The sequence below is a fragment of the Macaca mulatta genome, chromosome 20 (assembly GCF_049350105.2).
Source record: "Macaca mulatta isolate MMU2019108-1 chromosome 20, T2T-MMU8v2.0, whole genome shotgun sequence".
Lineage (NCBI taxonomy): Eukaryota > Metazoa > Chordata > Mammalia > Primates > Cercopithecidae > Macaca > Macaca mulatta.
Genome location: NC_133425.1, coordinates 14,490,445 through 14,515,177, shown reverse-complemented (window position 1 = coordinate 14,515,177; position 24,733 = coordinate 14,490,445).

The following is a 24,733-nucleotide window of genomic DNA, read 5'->3' as shown; positions in this document are numbered from 1 at the left end:
TATTTCCTCTGACATCTATACACTTAGTCAGGTTTATAGATAATATATTCGTATGACTGCATACATTTCTTAATTTAGAAATTAATTTTTTTACAGTAAATGAGAATTTAGCCCTAAAAAGGGAAAAGCAGCAGGAATAGCACTGCCAACACCACTTCCCTCCCCAACCTGTCCAATAAATTTACATCTCAAATATAGTTAAATGAACATTTTATGTTTATGATATAACTTGTTCATTGATAGAACATGACTCAGTACATTTCAGTGCACTATTGAGTCAAGGTGTATATTCTGACTATCTTTTCTTGGTTCTATAACTTTATGCTTTTCCTGGAGTTCAGAGTTGCCTCATTTTGAAATCTGTTTATTTTCCTATGGATAAATTACTTCACAGTCTCCACAGAACACTAGAAATCCTTTTAACACTTTTTCTCACAGACAAATATATTTGTTATTCTATCAGTTATTGGTTCCACTGCTTTCCTAGGAACCCTTTGTTTCTATGTCTAATCTCTCCATCTTCCTTCTCTAATCTGGTTAGTTGCCCTCTAGGCCTACTTCCCAGGTGTCTTCTACGGGCTTCTCTTCAACACGATTTCTGATTATTATCTTTGCCTCTTTTCTCTGCTTTAGAAAACTTATTATTTCTATAGCAAAGACTTGGATCCAACCCAAATGTCCACTGATGATAGACTGGATTAAGAAAATGTGGCACATATACACCATGGAATACTATGCAGCCATAGAAAAGGATGAGTTCATGTCCTTTGTAGGGACATGGATGCAGCTGGAAACCATCATTCTCAGCAAACTATCACAAGATCAGAAAACCAAACACCACATGTTCTCACTCATAAGTGGGAGCTGAACAGTGAGAACACATGGACACAGGGAGGGGAATATTACACATGGGGGCCTGTTGGGGGGTGGGGAACTAGGGGAGGGATAACATTAGGAGAAATATCTAATGTAGGTGATGGGTTGATAGGTGCAGCAAACCACCATGGCACGTGTATACCCATGTAACAAAACTGCACGTTCCACACATGTACCCCAGAACTTAAAGTATAATAATAAAATAAAATACCAAGTTAAAAAAAAAGAAAACTTATTATTCCTGCCTTTTAGTTTACTCCTTCATTTTGGTGGAATACATTGTGCAACAGCTTTCTGAGAACTTGGAAATTTGAAAAAAGAAAATCTAGGCTCCCCTTTATACTTGATCGATAATTTGAATGAGGATAGAATTCTAATCTGGAAATTATTAGTAGTCAGAATTCTAAACTCACTATTGTAGTGTCTTCTAGTTTCTAACATTACTGTTGAAAAACCCAATGCCATACTGATTTCCAATGCTTTGTACATGATCTGCTGTTTCTGTCTTTTAAAGCACTGAAACATTTTCCCTTTCCTCCTTTCTTTTAAAATGTAATGATGATACATCCTGATTTGACTACTTTTTTCACTTTTTTTATTCTCAGCACTGGGTTAGAAAGGACATCTTTTGATACAAAAAATAATGTTTTTCAAACCTGGAATTTTTTCTTTGATAATTTTCTTTCCTCTGTAATCCCCCTTCTATTTTTTTTTTTGAGGATTCTGAAAATACTGGACCTCTTGAATTGATGCTCAAATTAAACATATGTATCTATCTGTGTGTTTCTAGATCTTCGTCTTTTGGTTCTACTTCCTCTGAGATGTTCTTAATTTTATCTTCCAACTCTTATGCTTATTTAATTCTTTAAAATAATTGTTATTTTTATAATTATAAAAGGCCCTTCATACACTCTCAAAATTTCTTTATTTATGGTACCCTGTGTCATAGGTGTTTCATGAACTATAATATAATGTAATATTAGCTGTAATAATATATTAGCTATAATGATATTAGCTATAATGATAGCTAATATTAATTGAGCAAGGGGGTATTTTAAGAATTTGACAGAATTAGCTCCTTTAATCCCCAGAACCACATAAATTGAAGGAAGGAAGTGGCTCCTCAAAAGAAAAGAAAGGCATTTGATAACAGAAGAAGAGGAAATGAATGAGAGATAGCCAAAAATGACAAAGGCCCACCACAGGGGAATTCAAAGTACCGTGAGCTACCAGGATCTGGACACTATTGTTAGGCACAGGGACTGGAAATAGGGAGAAGGGAATAAGACATTATCCTGGTTGTATTCACATTTTAAAAAATATAGTTGGCAGCTAATGTCATTTGCCACTTGTCAGCCCCTGATGAATTCCTCCTCCAGTGCCTTGAAGCAGCCAGAAGCTGTGCAGGAAAGGCAGGCTGGAGCAGGAGGAGGGAAGTGGCGGGGGGACCTGGGAGTTGCTCCTTCTTCATGAAAAGCTCTGATGGGAAAATTGTCAGCTGTACTCCCACTCCCTCCAAAAGTCAGTATGATGCTGCATCCATCTTAATCACCATCAGAGAGAGCAAGCATTTTAATATGCAGCATTATTCATGAAAACTTTGTTCTCCTTTCCCACTTCCTTCCAAAATAAGATGAATGTGAACTTGGAGTGAACTCCTCATTTGTCTCCTTGTTGCCTTTTTTTCCTGTTCAAACTCACTATCTTCTCACCATGGCCCATATCCTCTGGACATCCCCTGGGATACAGGTGAGAAGGAGCTTTCCAGCTGGGATGTGGAAGAGTAAGGATGGCGGTATCTTGGGTCCCTAGAGGGTAGGGCCTACTGGACCTACCACCAGCAATTGAGTGATGAAGGAGATGAGGTTCCTTGAGTGGTGAAACTTAAAGCTCACCCATTCAACTATTTTCTTATTTAACAACATCATTGGTCACTTACTGCGTATGTTTTTGAGAACACAAACAGTTAATCGGATATAATTTCCATCCCCAGAGGAACTGAATGCTGATTCACTCAACAAATATGTTTGAGCTAGGGACAAACCCCAAACTAGGTAATTAGAATGGCCCTTGTGATGTATCACCTTGTTATTGAACACTCATTCATGTGCAATATTGATCAGTTACTGGGCACTCATATATTTCATACATTGTGCTAAACACTGGACTTAAAGAGATACATTAGCCCAAGCCCTTGCACTGCTCAGCACCTAGAAGAGGAGAAAGGTAGGAAAAGAATTAGTCTATAGAGGACCTCATATATTATGACAGGTGCATGAATAACAGCCTGTCTCTCAATTTCTCTATGTGATTCAGGAGAGTTGACTCCACTCTAGGCACGTAAACAAGGGCTGGTCAAGAAGACCACAGCGTCTTCCTGGACACAATGACTGTTTCAGAGATGGACACAAGACACAGGCAGGATTTATGACACAACCCAGGAACTTTGCTGAAACTATATGGCAGTGGGCATTCTAGTAATGCCAGGGCTGCTTGGAATGCACAGTCATCCTGCCACCACATGGAGAGAGCTTGCCTGAGAATAAAACCAACACACAGTAAAACAGAGCCAAGAAAGGGAAACAGTAAGTTTGTATGACGTTATGTGCGTACCTGGAACCAGTCATACCTGAGGTAGCCATATCGGAGCAATCCCTGAACTATTCATGCATGTGGGTCATTAACTTCTCTTGACCTCAGCTAGTTTGAGTTCTATCCCTAAGTAACATAAATCCCAAGACATCATCTATCCTAGCTCTGCAGGCTTTGCAGTCAGCAGGGTGACAGATATCAGGGCTTTCCAATTCGCACAAACATTTTTGTTGGTGGCGTTGTTTAGATGGAGTCTCGCTCTGTTGCTCAGGCTGGAGTGCAGTGGCAGGATCTCAGCTCACTGCCACCTCCGCCTCCCAGGTTCAAGTGATTCTCCCACCTCAGCCTCCCAGGTAGCTGGGATTACAGGTGCATGCCACCACAACTGGCTAATTTTTTTTTTTTTTAATTTTTAGTAGAGACGGGGTTTCACCATGTTGGACAGGCTTGTCTCAAACTCCTGATGGATCAAGTGACCCACCCACCTCGGCCTCCCAAAATGCTGGGATTACAGGCACGAGCCACTGCACCTGGCCTTGCATAAATGTCATTGCTTTTATTTTTCATAGAGAAAGGATATTCCCAAGAGGAAATATTACTGAGCTATATCCTGAGTAGAATCTTCTTTTTCACATTCAGTAGGACCCAACAGACATGGAGAATATATTTGTGCCAAGAGAACCACCTATGTGTTTGTACATTTTGTTAGCATATTAAAGGTGATCAGGATCAAAACCCACAGGTATCATAAGTATCAGGTGTCTTAGCTTTGCTCTCTGCTCAGCACAGCCTAGCAGTCCACGTAACAGAGGCATATTGGGACAATCCTATTTGCTCTCCCCTCCCTCCAAGCTAATGAGTCATGAGGAACAAATATGATGTTTGAAATGTAAATGAATGATTGGCATCTGGAAACATGATAAAAAAGAATTGGGATTTACCAGCACCTGGGCAGCTCACCCCTGAGTACATGGCTGCTCTCAATACTCAGCTTGGTCCATAAAGGGATCAGCCCACAGCTCTCCTGTCTGAGCAGCAGCACATGAATGCTGTCCCTAAGGCTGCTATCGTGGTCCATGACAGAATAAGAGGCTCATTCTCTGACCATCCAAGGCAATGTCTGGCTCTTGGGGCTCATCCATTTCTCCACCACTGGTATGCATTGTGCCCTCACTGTGTGGTGCAATGCTGTAACCCTTCCTGCAATTCTTCCTCCTGAGAGGATGGAAGCAGCATTAAAGGTTTTTTTCTCATTAACTTTCCTTTAGGAAATCTGTCTTTTTTGAGATAAATACCCTATCATGGTCGGGCATGAAGGATCACGCCTGTAATGCCAACATTTTGGGAGGCCAAGGCGGGTGGATCACTTGAGCTCAGGAGTTCAAAACCAGCCTGGGCAACACATCTCTACAAGAAATTCGAAAATTAGCTGGGCATAGTGGTGTGCACCTGTAGTCTCAGCTACTCAGGAGGCTGAGGTGGGAGGATCGCCCAAGAGGTCAAGGCTACAGTGAGCTAAGTTCGTGCCACTGCACTCCAGCCTGGGCAATGGTGTGAGACCCTGTCTCCAAAAAGATAAGAAATAAAATAAATACCCTATAATTTACAGAATAAGGGATGTTCTTTCAGCTCCACCCCTGGAAACAGAAATTTAGTTTTTAACCAATCTAAAAAGAAAAATCAATTTGTTTGCTCAAATCAATTTGTTTGCACAGTGCTGATTCAATTTTCTGCAACTTTACTTTTTCTTGGGCTCTCTGGAAAAAAAACAACTCTGGTTATAGAGGTAAGAGCTGAAGTGACTTCAGATACATTAGAGAGGTGAGTGGGCTGACATGGGATTCCCCCAGCTGGCTGTAAATGTGCTGAGAAGCATGTGGTCCTATAAGTGTGTTGACATCATCTTCACACTTTCTGAAGATTCTGCCAGAGAATCAGTCAGGCTCCAGGAGTGACCAGACCTCCAAATTATTATGCCATCACTCTGTCTAAAACATCACCTGGACATACAATTGCTCGAAATATTTACTGCCCCTCCCTAAGGGAGGATTATTATACATTTGTGTTCACTGATACCACGTTTTAGCCATATGACTTACTTATGCCATTGGAATGTGAACCAAATGGTGTGGAACAATTATGAGCAGAATTTTTCAGAGTCATTGTGTGGTATTTCACTTTATCTCTTTTTTCTAGGCAACACAATGATCAATGTCCAAGATGGACTTCTTCCATCAGCCTGGGTACCTGTTTTGATTGCTGTAACTTTTGAAATCAGAAAATGTGAGTTTTCCAACTTTGTTTATTATTAAGAGTTTTCCCACTGTTTGAAACCCCTTGTATTTCACTATTTGAAACCCCATATACATTTTAGGATAGCAATATTAAGTCTTCTTATCTGTAAATACAGGATATTTTTCCCTTTACTTAGGTCTTCTTTAGTTGTTTTCACTGATGTGTTGTAGTGTTTAGTGTACAAGTCTTATACTTCTTTTCTTAATTTCTTAAGTGTTTTTCTGTTTGTTTGTTTGTCTGTTTTTTTGCTATTGCTAATGGAATTGTTTTCTTAGTTTTCTTTTTGGATTGTCCAGGGCAAATTTATAAAAATAGAATGGATTTTTCCTTATTGATTTTGTATCCTGTTATTTTGCTGAAATAATTTATTAGCTCTAGCAGTTTTTTAAAAAACTTAAGATTTTCTGTATACAAGATTATGTCATCTGGTAAGAGATGCCAGGATGCCAGTTTTGATAATTTCTTTCCAATTTGGATGCCTTTTATTTCTTTTTCTTGCCTCATTTCCCAGGCTAGAAACTCTAGAACAATGTTAAATAGAAATAATAACAGGGGACATCTTTGTCTTGATACTGGTCCTAGGAAGAAAGCATTCAGCCTTTCATCATTAAGCATAGTGTTAGCTGTGGGTTTTTCAAAGGATGTTCTTTATGATGTTGAGGAAGCTCCCTTACATCCCTAGTTTATTGAGTGTTTTTGTCGTGAAAGAATGTTGGATTTCTCAAACTCTTTGTCTGCATCTATTGGAATAATCATGGGAGTTTTTGCCATAATTCTATTATACAGTATATAACATTAATTGCTTTTAATATATTATACCAACCTCATATTCCTGGGATAAACCCCACTTTGTCATGATGTATAATCATTTATATATTTTACTGAGTATAATTTTCTAGTATTTTATTGAAGATTTTTGCATCTATACTCACAAGGGATATTAGTTTATAGTTTTCTGCTTATTTTTGGTCATGTCTTTATCTGATTTGGGTATCAAGGTAACCCTGGCCTAATAGAATGAATTGGAAAGTATCCTCTTGATACCTTTTTTCCCTTCTTTTTTAAAGAATCCTTTGTGAAGGTTTATTATTACTTCCTTTTGAAATGTTTAGTAGAATTCACCAGTGAAACCATCAGGGTCTGAGACTTGTTTTGTGTGAATTTTTTAAAGTATTACTAATAAATCCCTCTTTGAGTCAGTGTCAGCAATTTGTGACTTCCTAGGAACCTGCCCATTTTATCTAGGTTTTCTAATTTGTTGCCATACAATTGTTCATAATGTTCCCTTATAATTATTTTTATTTCTGTAAGATCAGTAGTAATGGTTTCACTTTCATTCTTAATTTTAGTTATTTAAGTCTTTGCTTTTTTTTTTTTTTTTTACAACTCTGCCTTAGCCCTCATTTCCTGCTTCCATAGAGCATCAAGGTCAGCCAGCAGTGAAAGCTTACGGGCCTTCTCAGTTCTTTTCTGAGCATATGCATATAACCAGGGCATGCACACAGTTTTGCATATGTGTGTGGCTCTAGATTCTCAGGAACAGGGCAGAGATTTTCAAAATCCTCCATGGACATCTCATTGTTCACCTTTTCCTTTTAAGTATTTTGGTCAGAGTTTTGTTTGTTCACATTTTTATCACTGCCTCAGGCAGTTGCTATGTTCAACAATTGCCGCTTATTGTTTTGGACAAATGCCTTCAGGAAAAAGACTGTCCACATGGAGAAAACTCTGAGTCAGGTCAAATAAATATAAGCGTTTTGAGTGCATGTTTCCAGGGAACTGTCAGACAGAGGAATAATGACAATATCTGAGAATCGTGCTTTTCGAGCACTCCAAACTCATTCTCACACCCCTTCTCACAACTGCCAGGTTTCTGGTCTTCACCATGATTGCAAGCTGTTGGTTTTCAAGGCTACCAAAGAGCTGAAGAGGGAAATGAAAACCAGGCAAGTTAGAATGCCACGGATCTCTATTTCTAACAAAATTTAGTTGTCTTTCTTTAATAAACTCTCCTTGGATTTTTACAAGCATTTGTTAATGTACAGAGTTCTGAAAAAGTTAATTTTGACCTTTTTTACAATTTTAGAGTTTTCTTTGCTTATTACAAGAGCAGATTTTTGGGAGTCTTTACTACCATGTCCCTCTACTGGATGTTCCTTTAATGGATGTTAAATCTGAGTCTAAAAGTTTTAATTTTATCATCATTCTAAAGAATATTACTTCTATTAAATTGAAAGGTCTGCAGAGCAGCAATTCAATTTGTCTTGTTTACCATCATATTCCTCTGCCTGGTGCAATCACTCAGTACCTATTTGATGAATCAAGGAATGAATGAATGGATGGATGGGTGGATGGATGGATGGAGGGATGGAGGGATGGATGCATGGATGCATGGATGAAGTCTCTCCATAGCCAACCAAGAATTAAGCTCAATAAAAATTTAAAACTAATCAGGTATCTTACTCAGTTGAGGTCTTATTGTTGTGTCTTCTGTGTTCTAATATTCCCTAAATTGTCAGATGCACCATCAATTCAAAAATTAAGGAAGGGAATAACCTAAGTCAATTGTAAGTCACATTTCAATTTGAGAAACATTTTAAAAATGTGAAAACAATGTGTGCCTTTAATTTGAAAATGTGGCACTACTCTCAATTTTACATACAAGGAAACTGAGGCTCAGATCTATAGCAATCTTCCCAAGATCACAGATTCATCACACAACAAAGCTAGATATTAACCGAGGTCTGATTCAGAAATTCATGTCCTTAACCATAAATCTAGGGAGGAAGCAGTATAAGTTGGTGGCCAGACACACAAGGTTTGGAGTCACAAAAACTCTGGATTCAAATTCTGGACCCATACATATAAGTTATTTCCCTAGACAGTGTATGAAATGCTCCTAGCCCTCTATCTGTTCATCTATATAATGGGGGTAGTAATAGTACCTGCCTCCTGCGATTGTGGTACAGAGCAGATGAGATAATGTACATGAGGTATCTGTATATGAAAAATGCCAAATACATATCACATGCTAATAACATGTTAAAGTTGATAACATGTAGAGTAATTAACATACAGGGTATGGAAAATGAATGAGAACAGACTTGTCCTTGTCCCTACTCCAATCATTTTGTATCATAACAGTCCACTCATTAAAGGGATATTAAGATGCTGTTCTTTCAGAGAAAGAATTCCACTTTACAAACCTCACCTGGGAACCTTGAAGTCCAAGTTCTGATTTTGTTCTCTCTCATCAACTCTAGTAATCTTAAGTAAGTAAACCTCCCCTGCCCATATCTCAGTTTAGTCACCTGTGAAATGGGTGGGGTAGGTTGGATCAAATGATCATTTCTATAGGCTCTAATGTCAATAATCATTGGTAAGCTGTGAATAAAAAATGCTGTTTGGGAAGATTTGAGGGGATGAGAAATTGGAGAACAGTTGGCACAGTCATTGGAAAATAAATGTTCATAGGCTAAATTATTTCCTAGCAGATTCCTCGCCTGCTGGTAATGATTTCCAAGAGAGTGACCACCTCTGCTCTTCCATCCTAATCCCATTTATAAAATGACATCTGCTTAATTTGAGGCTTGACAGTCACTGTTCTGTCCCCTTCTTCCTGCCCCTCAGTCAAGGTGGCTGCCACTATTCTGATGGGCTGTCTTCCTTGTCAGTCACAGTAATGAGCTTGCATTGATGGTGCTGGTTGTTGCTGGGAGGAAGGCAATTGTCATGTTTGGAGTGCATGAGTGACTCAGGGACTGCATCCTGCATCCTATTAAATCCACATGGGCTCTGCAAGATTGGAGGAGGCAATATAGATGGGGCAATAGCGTCTGCTTTTCACCTGCCCAGAGGGGTGTGTGAACACAGGTGTGTGTGTGTGCATTCATGCAAGCGTTGATGTGTGTATGTGCCTTTGTTTAGGTGTATATTTCTCACTGAATTCACTTGTATGTGTTTGCATCCTTGTGTGTATTTGTGTAACTGCTTACCTGTATGTTTGGATGTGATGTGAATATTTGTCACTGGGGACATCTCTGGGTCAATATGGTTTGATAAATTAAGAGCACAGAATTTAGAAGTAGACTGTCTTATATTACATCTTAACTCTGCCACTGACAACCTGTGTGGCCTGGGGAAGGTACTTAATCTTTCTATATCTCAATTCTTTCATCTATGAAAAGGGAAGACTTATAATGCCTGTACCACCAAGATGTGAAGATTAAGTGATTCTATATATGAAAAGAGTTGGCAATGCCGGGCGTGGTGGCTCACACCTGTAATCCCAGCACTTTGGGAGGCCGAGGAGGGCAGATCACCTGGTGTCAGGAATTTGAGATCAGCCTGGCCAACACGGTGAAACCCCCGTCTTTACTGAAAATGCAAAAATTAAGCAGGCATGGTGGCACATGCCTGTAATCCCAGTTACTCAGGAGACTGAGGCAGGAGAATCACTTTAACCCAGGAAGCGTAGGTTGCAGTGAGCCAAGGTCATGCCATTGCACTCCAGGCTGAGCAATAAGAGCAAAACTCTATCTCAAACAAACAAACAAACAAACAAAAAAAAGAGTTGGCACAGTGTCCGATACAAAGTAAAAGCCCAAGAAGTGCAGTCTAAAATTACTACCTCCCTATCACTTCTTGTTCCCTTTCTTTGTTTTATTTTTCTCCTTTGCACTTACCACCAGCTCACATATTTTAATTATTCCCCATGTTTGCCCCTCTCCTCACTCCAGACAATATGTATACTCCATGAGTATATATTTTATTATCAGTTTTGTTAACTGCTGTAACCACTGTGCCTCCAACAGGGCCCTACATACAGTACATGCTTAATAAATAATTGTCAAATTAGTCTCTGATCATTTCTATATGTGTGGGTTTGTGAGTATTTATGTGTGTGTCTATAAATGTATGTGAGCGACTATAATGTTTGCAAGTGGGTTTGTGTATGTATGTCTCTCTGTGTGTGTGTGTGTGTGTGTGTGTTAGAGGACGGGGTTCAGTCAATATTTCCACTATAGGTAATGGCAAGAGAGTGAGTCCCAGGCAGCTTGCAATTTTCAGGCACCAGCAAGATACATCCACTAAAGCCCCAGTCTGTGGGTTGCAATGACATCAGGAGATCCATGAACGATATGGACAGCCTGCTGAGCAGGTCAGGCAAAGCCCACTCTCCTCAGGGCAGTCCCTGTCCTTCCCAGCTCGTCTTATGTTTGCCTGATCAGTCTATCCATCAAAGCAGGCCTGCTCTCTGGAGACATGAGTTTGACCCCTAGGGTCACATGTCTCACTCCAGAAGTCCTCATGCCCTTCAAATATGTGGAGGGAGCTATGGTTGAGTGGATGAAGCTTGCTAGGTGACAGCAGGGAAATGGGGGCATATCTCCACCTCCCTTGAGGACAACTTGTTGATATGATCATGACATTTCTCTTATAACAATGAAGATGATGATGATGATAAGGATGAGGACCGTGGCAGACACATAAGTAGAGGTGTGCCACTCAGATCATTCTTCAAGCAGGACTTGCTGCACAGCTATTGCGAATACGGTTGGTAGACAGCCCATAACTCTTCATTCAGGTGCAGAGAGCAGCCTGGTCAGAGGTCATGCCCTTCCGGGGTATCCAGTGGTTGAATAGGGTGGGAAGAAATAAGCCAGGCCATTCTGGCCTAATGCTGGCCAACCTGATGGGAGTTACTTGCTCCAGAGCTTATGGCCAAGTCAGCCAAGCTTTGTTGAACCTGCATCATGATTCATGTCTCTATTCCTCCCCTTTCTTCCCCAAGTGATCATTACCAAACATTTTGCCTTCATCTCCTTCCTTGTCCGGGGGTTAATACCCAAACTCCCTCTCAGCATCTGCTTCCAGGGAACCCAACCTGTGACCCTATTAACCTATTATGAGCTCTTATTCTGTGTGGGCCTCTGTGCTAAGCACTTCGTGTACATTACCTCATTTAATTCACACAACAGCCTCATGGGGTGGCACTATCATTGCTCCCATCTTATGGATGAGGGAGCCGAGGCTCAGAGGCAATAATGATCAACCCAAAGTCACACAGTTAACAAGTGGAGATTCCCTCATTGAAGACAGGGAAGAGACAACATCTGGGCAAGAACACTAGTTTGCTTCTTGTTGTTATTTGTAGATAGGGCATACTACCTCCCAGACTATACCCAAGTGTTCGCAACAAGGAGCTATGTTTTATGGTGAACCAGCTAATGCTGTATTACTCTTTCAATCTTTGAAACAGTTTGTTATCAATTAGGATATGAAATTCCTCATATTGCAGGGCAAGGCATTTTGCCTGGAGTCAGGGAAGCAACTAATAAACCAGTATTTTGCACATAAGAACACCATGAAGTGTAGAAAGGTGGTTTAGCCTAGTAGTTGGGATATGTATTCCCAGTGGGGGTACTATGGCCTCCAAGGGGGCCAGAATTGGTTCTGAGGATGGATAAAAACTTACTATTTTATGTTTAAAGCACAGATATGTATCCAATACATTAAATACTTATGAGATATACACGCTATATAAACAGTATATCTATATCATTAAAATTTCATATGAGAGGGTCAATTAATAAAAAGTGTTTTAAAGGGCTTCTTAGAGGGATAATTAAAAAAAAAAAGGTTAAGAAACACTGCTCTAGAGTCAGGCTGTTTGCAGGTCAATCTCTGCTTCCTTTACATCCTTGGCAATCTTGCAGCTATTCATTGTAAAGTTAAAATGAAGTAATCATATAGAGTTTTGCACATCAAAAGAGCTTCTTAAATATTAGTCATGGTTATCATCTTAGGAAATACTTAATGAATACTGAGAACTGAAATGAATACCTGACCAGAGCCTGTTTCAAGGGACCAAGGTCTGTGGTCTCAAATGTCTCAAATCTCAGCAATGCAGCCCACATCCCTGCCACTGAAATGGTGCTGCTTGGACATTATATCAGAGTAGGAGTTATGGTGGACCATGCCATGATCCCTTTTGCTTTAGGACAAGTTGCAATTAGACCTAAGACTTTGTTCCTGTACCATGTTTCCTAGGAGGAAGCTATGTCACCTGGACTTATCTCAGATAGACTGAATATAAGCCCCATGGAGACAGAGACCTTGTCCGTCTCCATCAGCCTTACTTTCCCATGATCTAGCCCAGTACCCAGCACTTCGTTGACATTTGTTAAATGAATGGAAAAGGTTGGACTTTAATAACTCTGAGGTCTAATAATTCCTTTCTAGTGTAGCGTGCCTACCCACCTGGAGACTTTTGAAGTCTGACTGGGGGATGCAGAATCCCTGGAGTCCACAAAAGGAAGGTACTTCCATGATACTCCCCACCCCTACCCCAGCACAAACTCTTTAGTAGTGGCTAAATATCAATCCGCAGGCAGGTATCTACGTAGGAGCTCCAGTAAGATCAGTGTTTGAGTTCTAAATGCCTGGAAGAGCTTCAGGAAGAACTGAAACACAGAACAGGTAAGCTTCACAAAGAAGAAGAAAGGCAGGCAAAGAAGAAGAAAGGCAGGCAAGACAAATGGGTGGCATGGGTGTTGCCTAGACAGGTGCTGTGACTCTGGGTAGGTTTGAGAAGTCAAGTTGGAATCCTGGTCTAGATTATCTGAAAGGGCATTTAGGTAGAGTGGAAAAGTGGGGGCACCTGACTGAGGATTGAGTCACAGGTTTCCTGAATGCCATCCTGCCTCCCAGGCATGTATCTAGATAGTAATTGATTCTACACATCTCCCCACTGAGCTCACAGTTGGTTCTTCGCATACAGATGTTGAATGAACTGATGCCAAAATAAGTATTCAGATATCAGGTGAGGGGAAGGTTCCTTATCTTGAAGGGACATCGCTAATCTTACTCTTTCTTCTTTATCCTTAACTTCCTTAGGAGTGTTTCAACCATGTGTGTTCACTTACCATTGAATCAAGGTAGAGCCAAGAGGTACTACTATACTGTAGTGGTGATTCTTAACCTTGGCTCCTATGGTGGAATCACTCAATGGCTCCACCCCACACCAAATGAACCACAGCCTCCCCAGGTGACTCCAATGTGCAGCCAGGATCAAGAATCATGAGGCATAGAGATGATCACGTTTGGAGGATCTCAGATTTCAGGCACATCAGTTTCAGTGGATACCAAGGATCCACACCTAGACCTACTGCATCAGAATCTATGGGGGTGAGCAGGGACATCTGGATATTAGCAAGTCCCCCAGACACAGAGTAAATGTCTGCAGACTGAATAGTTGTTGAACAGGCAGTGTATCACGGTGGTTAGCTGGACTTCCTAGGTTCAAATCCCAACTCTGCTACATAGTAGCTTTGTCGTTTTGGATAAATTACCTAACACTGCCTCCATTTTCTCCTCTGTATTTTGGGAATTAATTAAACCTACCACACAGGATTGTAAAGGTTAAATGGTGTTAATTCATTTAGTGGAGTTGACAGAATCAGCAAAGAAAATACAGGAACATACTTAGAGTAAGAAATTGTTTGTCGTTTGCTGGAATTCAAATTTATTTGGGTGCTCTCTGCTTTCATTTGCTAAATCTGGCAGCAACCCTATCACTTAAAGCACTAAGAAAAGTGCCCAGCAAGTGCTCATAAGGGTTTGCTATTATTATTATTTCTATTGCTTGATTTTTATTGAGCCCACTCCATTCCCAGCCTTTCTTTCAGACTACAGTCCTTCAGAACCTTACTAATTTGACTTCTAATATTTAATGCAAACCCATTCAAATAGAGGGTAGTTTAGAGCTTTTCAGCACTAACCAAACACTCCCTCAAAAACAAAATAAATGTATGTTCAAAACGAGATCACAGTGGGAATACTTAAAATAGCTAACTGAACAAGATGTTTTTTATGACCCTTCACACGTTTGAAAAGCTCTTATTTCCATACAATTAGGATAATTATAAATTGCTTTGTGCTCAGAAGAAGGTCCATTCAGCAATGCCTGCGTAAGTCGGTGCAGGTTAACAGGATCAGCTGAGGAAAACAAACCCGTCTTCATGGAACCTTCTTTAATTTCAAGATCGTGTCAGAAAATTAGCGTTTAAATCCCGGACCTACTGCTAATCAGCTGTGTGTCTTTGGGCCAAGGCATTTCTTGTTTCAGGACCTTTGTTTCCTAATTTTAAAGACCTGGTCCCCATATCATATAATTTCCTTAAGGGCCACTGACTCTACGTCCCATTTCCCACGGAGGTTTGTGTCTGAGCAGAAAAGGTAACCAGCAGAGCACGTAAGGCAACGTGTGTTTGCAAACACAAGTTACACTGGTTGTTACCAAGCCAGGAGGAGTAAAAACAGACAAAACCCATGGTTATGGCACCCTGGGAAATACATTATGCCCCACTGATATCAACTCGGGTTGCACTTTGGAATCAGCTAGTGAACTCTATGTATTTTATTTTTTATTTTTATTTCAGTCACTTTACAGGTACAAGTGGTTTTTGGTTGCATGTATGAATTGCATCAACCAATGAGTGGATAAAGAAAATGTGGTATATTTATACCACAGAATACTACTCACCCATAAAAAAGGAACTTTATATTAGGTGCCCAGGCCAGGTCTCCAACCTCAGAGATAGTAGTGATTCAATTAGTCTGCGGAGAGGTCAGAGAACTTAAGCAGCCTGGGTGTTGTTAACGTGCACCTGGGGTTAAGAACCACCGACCCAGCTAGCCCCTGTGAGCTCCGTGTTCGTCATTCTTTCACATTCTTCTCTAACTCACCCTACCTCCCCCAGCATGAGGCTCACAGGATCACCTGTCATGTTGCTCATGATTACTCTTTATCTGCATGCGGTTCTGCTCATTACGATGCCGTTAGCACAAAGACAGAGAGCCCCATCAGTGGGCACCGAGAAGCAGCAGCAGTTTAGTCTTGGCTGCATCCTCTGCTTCTCTTGCTTGAACATGGTGTTTTGAGCTCACCTTACTTCTGGGGTCCCAAGAAAGTAAACTTTCTGCAGCCTTCCCACACATATAAACCTAACTTTCCAGGATATGTTCTGCTCAATCCACCAATTTAGCACATTTCATTGATTTGACTATTATAAAATGTTATGAACAGACAAAAGAATATAGATTCATTTAATAAACTAGCAAGCAACCACACACCCATCTGCCAGACTGAACACATTAATGTTTTGTTCAGAACTTCCTTTGTCGTATGCCTAATCTCGCAGCCCTAATGTTCTCCCAGGTGTTGAAACTACTCTGAAATTAGCAAGCACCCATCTTATCCACAATATTATATCCTCTCTATATACGGAAATAAATGACACAGACTGCCAGTTTGTACGCTTTCAAAATATGCATGAATGGAATCACACCGAACACGTTATTCTGCAGCTTGCTTTTTTAAATTTGATATTTTAAGATTTATCTAAAGCAAGTATATTCATTTTAACAGTTGTCTAATGTTCCATTATATAAATATTTAACACTTTATCCATTCTAGTACATTTTCTTTCTACCAACATCACATTTCCAATATTTCCAAACACACAGATTCACATATAAATAATCTTACTAAGGAGTCTCACCCTTACCAGGAAAAAATGTTTAATGATATACCCACATGTATGCATATTCATTTATACACTGTACACTTACTCCCTTTCAATCATATGCTACATATTAGTAAAGCTTAATTTCCTTCTTCATTTTGAAGTCAAACTAAACATTATTTATTAGTAGCTCTAATATTTTATTTCCATATCCCAATGAGTTTTTTCCTTTTTTTTTTTTTTTTGCACATATCTTGCCTTGGAGGTCATTGCTCCAATCAAATGCATGTTATGCCTCTATTAATTAGCCTATATTTTTCTACCCTCCAAGATAAGAAAATTCAACTCTGATCAATACAGCACACCCCATCATTTTTCCATCAGCTGCATACGTCTTTTAAAGGTCTTCTCTCAATCTAAAAACAAGCTCACACTACATTCTCCACTATCCTCTCTCCTCATTCCTACAAACCCCCTAACACAATCAAGCCTCTAAAACCTACATAATCTAATCAGGTTCTTAGTTCCCAATGGCCTTTCTTCTAATTGTTACAAGTCCTGTCCTCTCTTAATTAGCATGTTTTTGAATATAGTAGCGATATTGTGTATATCTGATTTCAGAACTTGTAAGGTTAGTCCGTTGCAACCCCCGTGGGTAAGAGGCTACCTGTGCTACCAAAATTCCTTGAAATCCCCCTTTTCTCACCTCACTGCCTCAGAAGCACCTCTAGTTCTCCAAGGGTTGAAAAATTTTGGTTACAAAATCATCCCTACAGTTTTACCTACTCAGCCCTCTCCTCAGATGTGGCTATTAGAAATGCCTTTGCAGGTGATCTTGCTCAGTTTTAAGGGCTGATTGATTGACCTGGCTGAATTAACGCTTGAGGCACAGTGGGAAATTGCCAATCTGTGAGGATTTCTAGAGGAGGCTTTTCAGAATTATAGCTGATTGCAGCTACTAATGGTATGGATTTGAATGGGAGCTAGGAGGCTAATGACCTGGAAGACTGTGGAATGCCCAGAAATAAGTAAGGGTTTGTTAGCAGACCCATGTTTTCAGCTCAAATTCAGGGGTGTGTGTGTGTGTGTGTGTGTGTGTGTGTGTGTGTGTACACGTGTACACATCAGGAAACATCTTCATTCCCCCCACCCCATCCTACTTGCCGTTTAACCTTGTGTTAGGATTAGGAGTTAAGTTTTCATTACAAATGATGCAGAATTCAATAGAAGCTAGGTAATAAGTCAACAGACTTTGGGTTCAAAATCTTGGTTTCCCACTTAAGAACATTAAGAATTTGAGCAAATGGCTTAACTTCTCTGGATCCTGGCTTCCTGTTCTGAAAAATAGGGACAATGATAATATTTCCCTCTTTTCACTGTGATGATTAATTGGGATAATGTCTATAATGTAACTGATACAGGGTAATAGCTTAATAAACTGTACCCGTGGGTAGCATCTTCCCCTCCTCTGTTTACAGTATCTAGTTTGCCTGAATTTAGACTCCAGCATAATGGGGACCACAGAACAAACTCTGCAGGATGTCTGACATTCAATAAGCCCTCAACATATGGTAGTTGCAAAATGTATAATCCTTGAATGGTTGTTGGCAATTATTCTTGGACATCTTTATTTAGATGTTCACCCTAGTACTGTAGTAGATTTAATTACTGAGTTTAAGTTTTGCTGAATGAAACTCCTTGTACTGATTTGACAAATGATTTTTGAGGTTATTAAGATCTTTGAGGAAGGGCAGGAATTGTATACATATATTAACTCAGATTTTTTACAACCTAGTTTCTTTTTCTTTTCTTTTCTTTTTTTTTTTTTGAGATGGAATGTAACCCTGTTGCCCAGGCTGGAGTGCAGTGGCGAGATCTCAGCTCTCTGCAACCTCCACCTCTTGGGTTTAAGTAATTCTCCTGCCTCAGCCTCCCGAGTAGCTAGGATCACAGGCATGTGCCACCATGCCCAGCTAATTTTTGTACTTTTAGTAGAGATGGAGTTTCACCATGTTGGCCAGGCTGGTCTCGAACTGACCACAGTGATCGCCCACCTCGGCCTCCGAAAGTGCTGGGATAACAGGCATAAGCCACCGCACTTGGCCTCTTTATTTTATTTTATTTTTGTAGAGACAGAGTCTCACTATGTTGTCCAGACTGGTCTCAAACTCCTAGGCTCAAGTGATCCTCTTGCTTCAGCCTCCCAAAGGGCTGGGATTACAGCATGAGCCACTGTGCCCTGACTAAAACCTGGATTCTTGCTACTCACAGTGTGGTCTAGCTATGGGCAGTATTGATATTATCTGGGAGCTTGTAACAAACACAGAATCTCAGCATCCCTAGATCTACTGAATCCGAATCTGTGTTTCAACAAGATCCTTAAGTGATCTGTATGCACAGTAACGTTTGAAATATATTTACTAAACATTGACACTGTAAGTGAAAACACATTTGCTTGCATTCTTTTAGATAGCTGTGTCCTCTATTTTCACAGGCTGATTCTGTCTATGCCACAGGCACTACAAGAACATGAGTAGACCAAAGGCTAAATGTTCCATTAAAGCATTAACCGTTGAGTAATCTGCAAGATCTTTTTAAACGATACGAGCCACTTAAATAAGATGCTGGATATTTTGTCCACAGATCAGTAACTGATGGTAGTTTTGCCATCATTTTACACATGGCCCGTGAATGGTGCATAATTTTCTGGGTCCACAGTGATATAAAAGCACCGGTATTACACCATGTGATGATAATGACTGAGTAGGGGCTCTGTGTATTTCAATTCAAGGCAAACTAGAAGGCTTCAGCAGAGCTATTATTTTCTATGAGATGAAGCTTTCCTTAGGGGAAACTTACTGAGCTATAGAATCATTCCATTCTTGTCCTCAATTTTTTTCAAAGGTTCAAATCCATAGGTCATCCATGAGGTTTCACAGATCTGGGAGTCATTTCTGATTTCCACCTCCACTTCCAACAATTACAACATGGTGCTCCGAATATGTTTGCAATCCATAAGATGTGAAAATGAGAAGTATACTCTCTGGGGCCAGGTACAGTGGCTCACGCCTATAATCCCAGCACTTTGGGAGGCCAAGGCAGGCGGATCACTTGAGGTCAAGAGTTCGAGACCAGTCTGGCCAACATAGTGAAATCGTGTCTCTACTAAAAAGTACAAAAAAATTAGCCAGGCGTGGTGGCATGTACCTGTAATCCCAGCTACTCAGAAGGCTGAGGCAGGAGAATAGCTTGAACCCGGGAGGCAGAGGTTGCAGTGAGCCAAGATTGTGCCACTGCACTCCAGCCTGGGTGACAGACTAACACTGTGACTAAAAAAAACAAAAGTATATTGTCCATAGGAGAGTTAAGAGGGATAAGGTATGTTAAATGTGATGCATGGCACACATCACATGTCCAATAAATGTTAGATCATGCTACATACAACATGGATTCATCAATACCCTCCTAACATTGTAGGTCCTCCCTGCCAGAGGCAGTGCAACGCAGTCGTGAGGAGCACAAGCTTTACTGGACTTGAAGCCTGGTTCAGTCCCTTACTATGAATGTGACCTTTGGGGACATTTCTTAGCCCTTCCCAGGTTAAATCTCCATGAGATGATGCTAGGACCTTCCCCAGTTTGTTTTAAAAGTCTGGCAAATGCATACCTATAAAGCATTGAACACAATATAGGTATATGTACTGAATACCTGCCAGCTATTATTATTACTTTTATTATCATCATCACCACCATCATCATTTTTGGAAGAGTTATGGTGTCTCTAGGTCCTAGCGTATTTGGACTCAGCTTCGAAGGCTCTCCTCAGTGGAAATGCAAGGTCTTGTATGTTACTATCCACTTTCTTCCTTTATTTTTTCCTCATCCCTAATTGTTCATCTTCTCGTTCTTACTGCCTACACAAAGACTGAACCTCTAGCCTGGATGTTACCAGCAACATGCTCAAATAAATGTACTCTAACCAAGGAAATTACCCGAAACAGATCCTTTTATTATAACTGTCACTTGTATTATTCAAGAAGTGATTAACGTCCAGGGAAACCACCCGTTCAAACAGCACACTTCTTTAGACATAGGGAATCAAGGCTCTTCCAGGGCTTGATCCAAGAATAAATGACATAGCAAATAATCTTTAGAAACCTCTTATCATTGAATTTTCTATTTAATAAAAATATTCTCTGGTGTTCACTATAATTGGGCATTGTCTGTTTAATATTGTCTATATGGTATATTGTGTGTTGAATAAAAATACTGAATAGTGTTAATTATATTTGGGTGAAAAGAACCATCTTGCATATTCATTGAAAGACATAAACCACCCAAATCCTGCAAGTTGAGTGAATGCTGAATGCAAAAATATCTCTTGTTGCTTGTTCTAAATTTGCTTCTCTTTATTTTCTCAGGGCATCTCTTGTCTATGATTCAATGTCTTCGGCAAAGAGACAATTGCTTTTCCTTCCTTCTTGGAGACTGTGAACATCAGAGACTAGCTCTCCTCCCTCCCCAGATTCTGATCTATTTTATGTTTTCAGTATGGACCTAGTGGGCACAGCTGTTTCAGAGAAGCCCAGGCTAGTTCCAAAAGGTGGAATAAATCTGTCAGTTCATTGCTAAACCAATACCAATGACAATAAAGATGACACATACATTTAAAGAGAAATTTTCAAGCTGGACAGATCATCAAAAACATCTGTGGCTTTTTTGGTTTTGTTTTCTCATTGTTTCTTAGCTCCATCCCTCAGAGCAGTGACCCTCAAACTTGGGTGTAAATCTGGAATCATGTGGAAAGTTTGTTAAAATACAGATTGCTGGGCTCTGTCCCCAGAGTTTCTGATCCAGCAGGTCGGGGAGGGCCTGAGAATGTGCATTTTTAACAAGTTCTTAGGTCACGCTGATATTTCTGGTCTTTGGACTACTCTTTGACTACTTCCTCCCTAGAGACCTTAAATAGTAATCATCCGTGACTTGAAAATGTGCACATCTATCATGCATGCTAAGGAACTCAAAAGTTTAAAACCACCAAGCAACGTAGGCTTATTCTGAAGCCAGCACTGCGCTAGGTTCAGCACAGACAATACAGAAAGGCTGCATCGCTTCTCTCTGGAGCCCTACCCTTCTTGATCCCATATCCATGCATTTGTTCCAGTTCTACCAAACCATTTACAGTTCTCCAAATTCAAAGCTCTTCTGCATCTCCACATCTTTGCACATAGTTTTTCATGTGTCCAGAATATGCTTTCCTACTCCTCTGTTTCATCCTGCAACACCCACTTCAGCTGCTGACATCCGTTGTACCATCCTCCCCACCTCCCTATCCTTGCCACCACCACCTAATTTTTAAAAATCCCTTCCATCATTCATGCTTTAATTCTACAAATGTGTACTGGGCTTGTCTTAGGTACCTGTCATTGTGCCAAGCACTTGGAATAAAACGGCAAATAAAGAAGACTTAGTTCCTCCTCAAGAAAAACCTTTCCTTCAAAGAAATTACTGTCCAGAGGAGAAGACATGAAATGGACAATTTAAAGTTGTGATATTAAATTGTTATTTTGCTGAGACTTACACAATTTTCAATGTTGTGCTTATGATCTAGCATTGAAATAGTTGTTTTCAATGCTTGTTTACCCATATAGACTGTGGTCCCTTGAAGGGCCAAATCCACATTCTCTCATCCCTGTGTATCCAGTGCCTACAAAGAGTAGGTCACATGGTTGAGCATTTTCTAGCTTTCTGAGTTCAATAAGACATAGCTCTATTTCCCAAAGGGATAGCAATCTAATACTAATACAAGTGCAGCAGATGTGAAAACCTTAATTATATTATTAGTTGGCATGAGAATTCCTTTTATATGTAGGAACTGTTTTTGTTGAGAGGAATCCCTTGAGAAGTCACTTGGGGATTAAAGAAAATTTTGAGTGCCTGGACTTTGAAAAAAACAAGGCGATGAAAGAGAAAGCTACATGGCTCTGTAGAAGCCATGAGAAGACGAAAAGAACGAGACTTTGCTCCTGGAGTTGGGAGAGAAGAAACAGAAGAAATGGAAATAAAATCAAGAATGTGAGAAGTAAAAGAGAGGAAACTGCCACCAGGGATATGGGATAAGGCTTAGGGACAAGATGGGATGAAGTGCTTCATAAAATTTCTCTAGACCCAAGATGACCAAAACATTTAGGCATTTTCACTTCTTTGCACATGTCTTTCTGCATGCAGAATCCTCTTCCCCACTCCCTGCTTCATCCTTCAAAGTCCAGTTCAGATGCCATCTTTCCCTCCCCTCCAGCTCCCCTATCTTTGCCCCCATCTTTGCCTTTTTTTTTTTTTTTTCTGGAACAGGGTCTCCTTCTGTTGCCCAGGTTGGAGTGCAGTGGCACAATCACTGTTCACTACAGCCTCGATCTCCTGGGCTCAAGCGACCCTCAACCTCTTAAGTAGCCGGGACTATAGAAGCATACCACCATGCTGGGCTGTTTTTTTGTTTGTTTGTTTTGTTGTTGTTGTTTTGTTTTGCTTTAGTTTTTAGTAGAGACAAGGTCTTGCTATGTTGCCCGGGCTGATCTTAAATTCCTGAGCTCAAGCAATCTTCCTGCCTTGGTCTCACACAGTGCTGGGATTATAGGCATGAGCCACTACAGCCAGCCAGGAGCAATTTTTAATCTATATTTTGTGGATGAGAAAACTAAGGCTTGGAAATGTTAAGTGAATCACTCAAGGTCACATAACTAGTGGGTGATGGCAATGGGGTTTGACTCTAGGCCTCTCTGACTCCAAAGCCCATAATTCTTTATGTCTTTTTAATGATAACAAAGAATAATGAAACAATTACATGTTAATGTAGATGATAATACATATAGTGGAAGTAATTAGTTATATGACGGCTTGTTCATCCAATAAATAATTTCTGGGAGCCTACTATATGAAACAGACAAGACATCATCACGGATAATGGCAGAAGGGAAGAAAATCTCTGAGAAGGAGAGAGTGGAGATGATGGCATGGGAAGGAACAACTGTCAGGGTGCAATGCCTTTGAAGACGTGCAGGTGGAATAGCACGTGAGTGGAAGAACATGAGCTCTGCAATTAGGAAAAAGATTCACGTTTTAGTCCCCATGTACTCACTCAAACAACCCAACCTTGGGCAAGTTCCTTGACCTCTCTTCACCTGCATTTTGTCATCTATAAATGGGGATAAAAATAGTACCATGTTATAAAAGGTACCATTTCTATAGGGATATAAATGAGAAGAAGCTTGTAAAGCTCATAAAATGCTCAGCACATAGCAGATACCCAACAAAGATTAACAGATAAAGAAGTGGACAAAATCAAGAAACATTTGGGATGTGGTGATTGATTAGGAGATAAGAGGAGACCCCCAGGTTTCTGGCTTAAGCAACTGAAAGGATGGTGGTGTCATTAACTGAAATGGATGATGCTGATGGAGAACCAGGTTTATTCAAGACAAAATAAAAGCATTGGCTCTAGAGAGAGAGCAACCCCATTTCCCTAAAAATAAAAGGAAGAGAAAGATGGACAGAGAGATAGAGAAGAAAAGAAGATGGTGTATCTTCTTAACCTTGAGGAAGAAATTAAATCATCCATGAGTGTGGGAAATGAAGGAAAAAGTGTGAGTACTAGAAAGATGAACAATATTTAACAGAGCTTCAGTGTCTATTTGAATCTTTCCAAAAGAGAATCTAAGACAAGGAGTTGGGTGCAGGTACTTTATTTGAGAGATTATCTCCAAAAGTTGGAATCAGGGAGTAGAGCAAGTGAGAAGGGCAAGAATGAAAAGCTGGTGAAGGGGAAATTATGCCTACACTACTATGGGCAACCAGAGATCATCTTACTAGGAGCTCTTTGAGGAACTGTGTAGAATGCACCTCAGAATATTCCCTGCGAAGGCTGGGAGGCTGGGGCATTTATCCACTGACTCCCATCACCCACTAGTTGAAGGTGGTCCTGTTGGTGTAAATTCCCTATACTCCTCGGCTCCACCTATGCGAGGCTTGAGTGAGCTGCCACCATTTTGATAAAAGCCCTGTATTAGTCTGTTCTTACACTGCTAATAAAGACATACCAGAGACTGGGTAATTTATAAAGGAAAGAAGTTTCATTGACTCACAATTCACCATGGCTAGGGAGGCCTCAATCATGGCGGAAGGGGAAGCACACACATCCTTCTTTGCATGGTGGTAGGAAGGAGAATGAGAGCCAAGTGAAGGGGGAAGCCCGTTATAAAAACATCAGAACTCACGAGAACTTACTATCATGAGAAGAGCATGAGGGAAACTGCCCCCATGATTCAACTGCCTCCCACCGGGTCCCTCCTACTACATGCGGGCATTATGAGAACTACAATTCAAGATGAGATTTCAGTGGTGACACAGCCAAACCATATCAAGCTGTGAGACAGGAAAGTGGAGAAA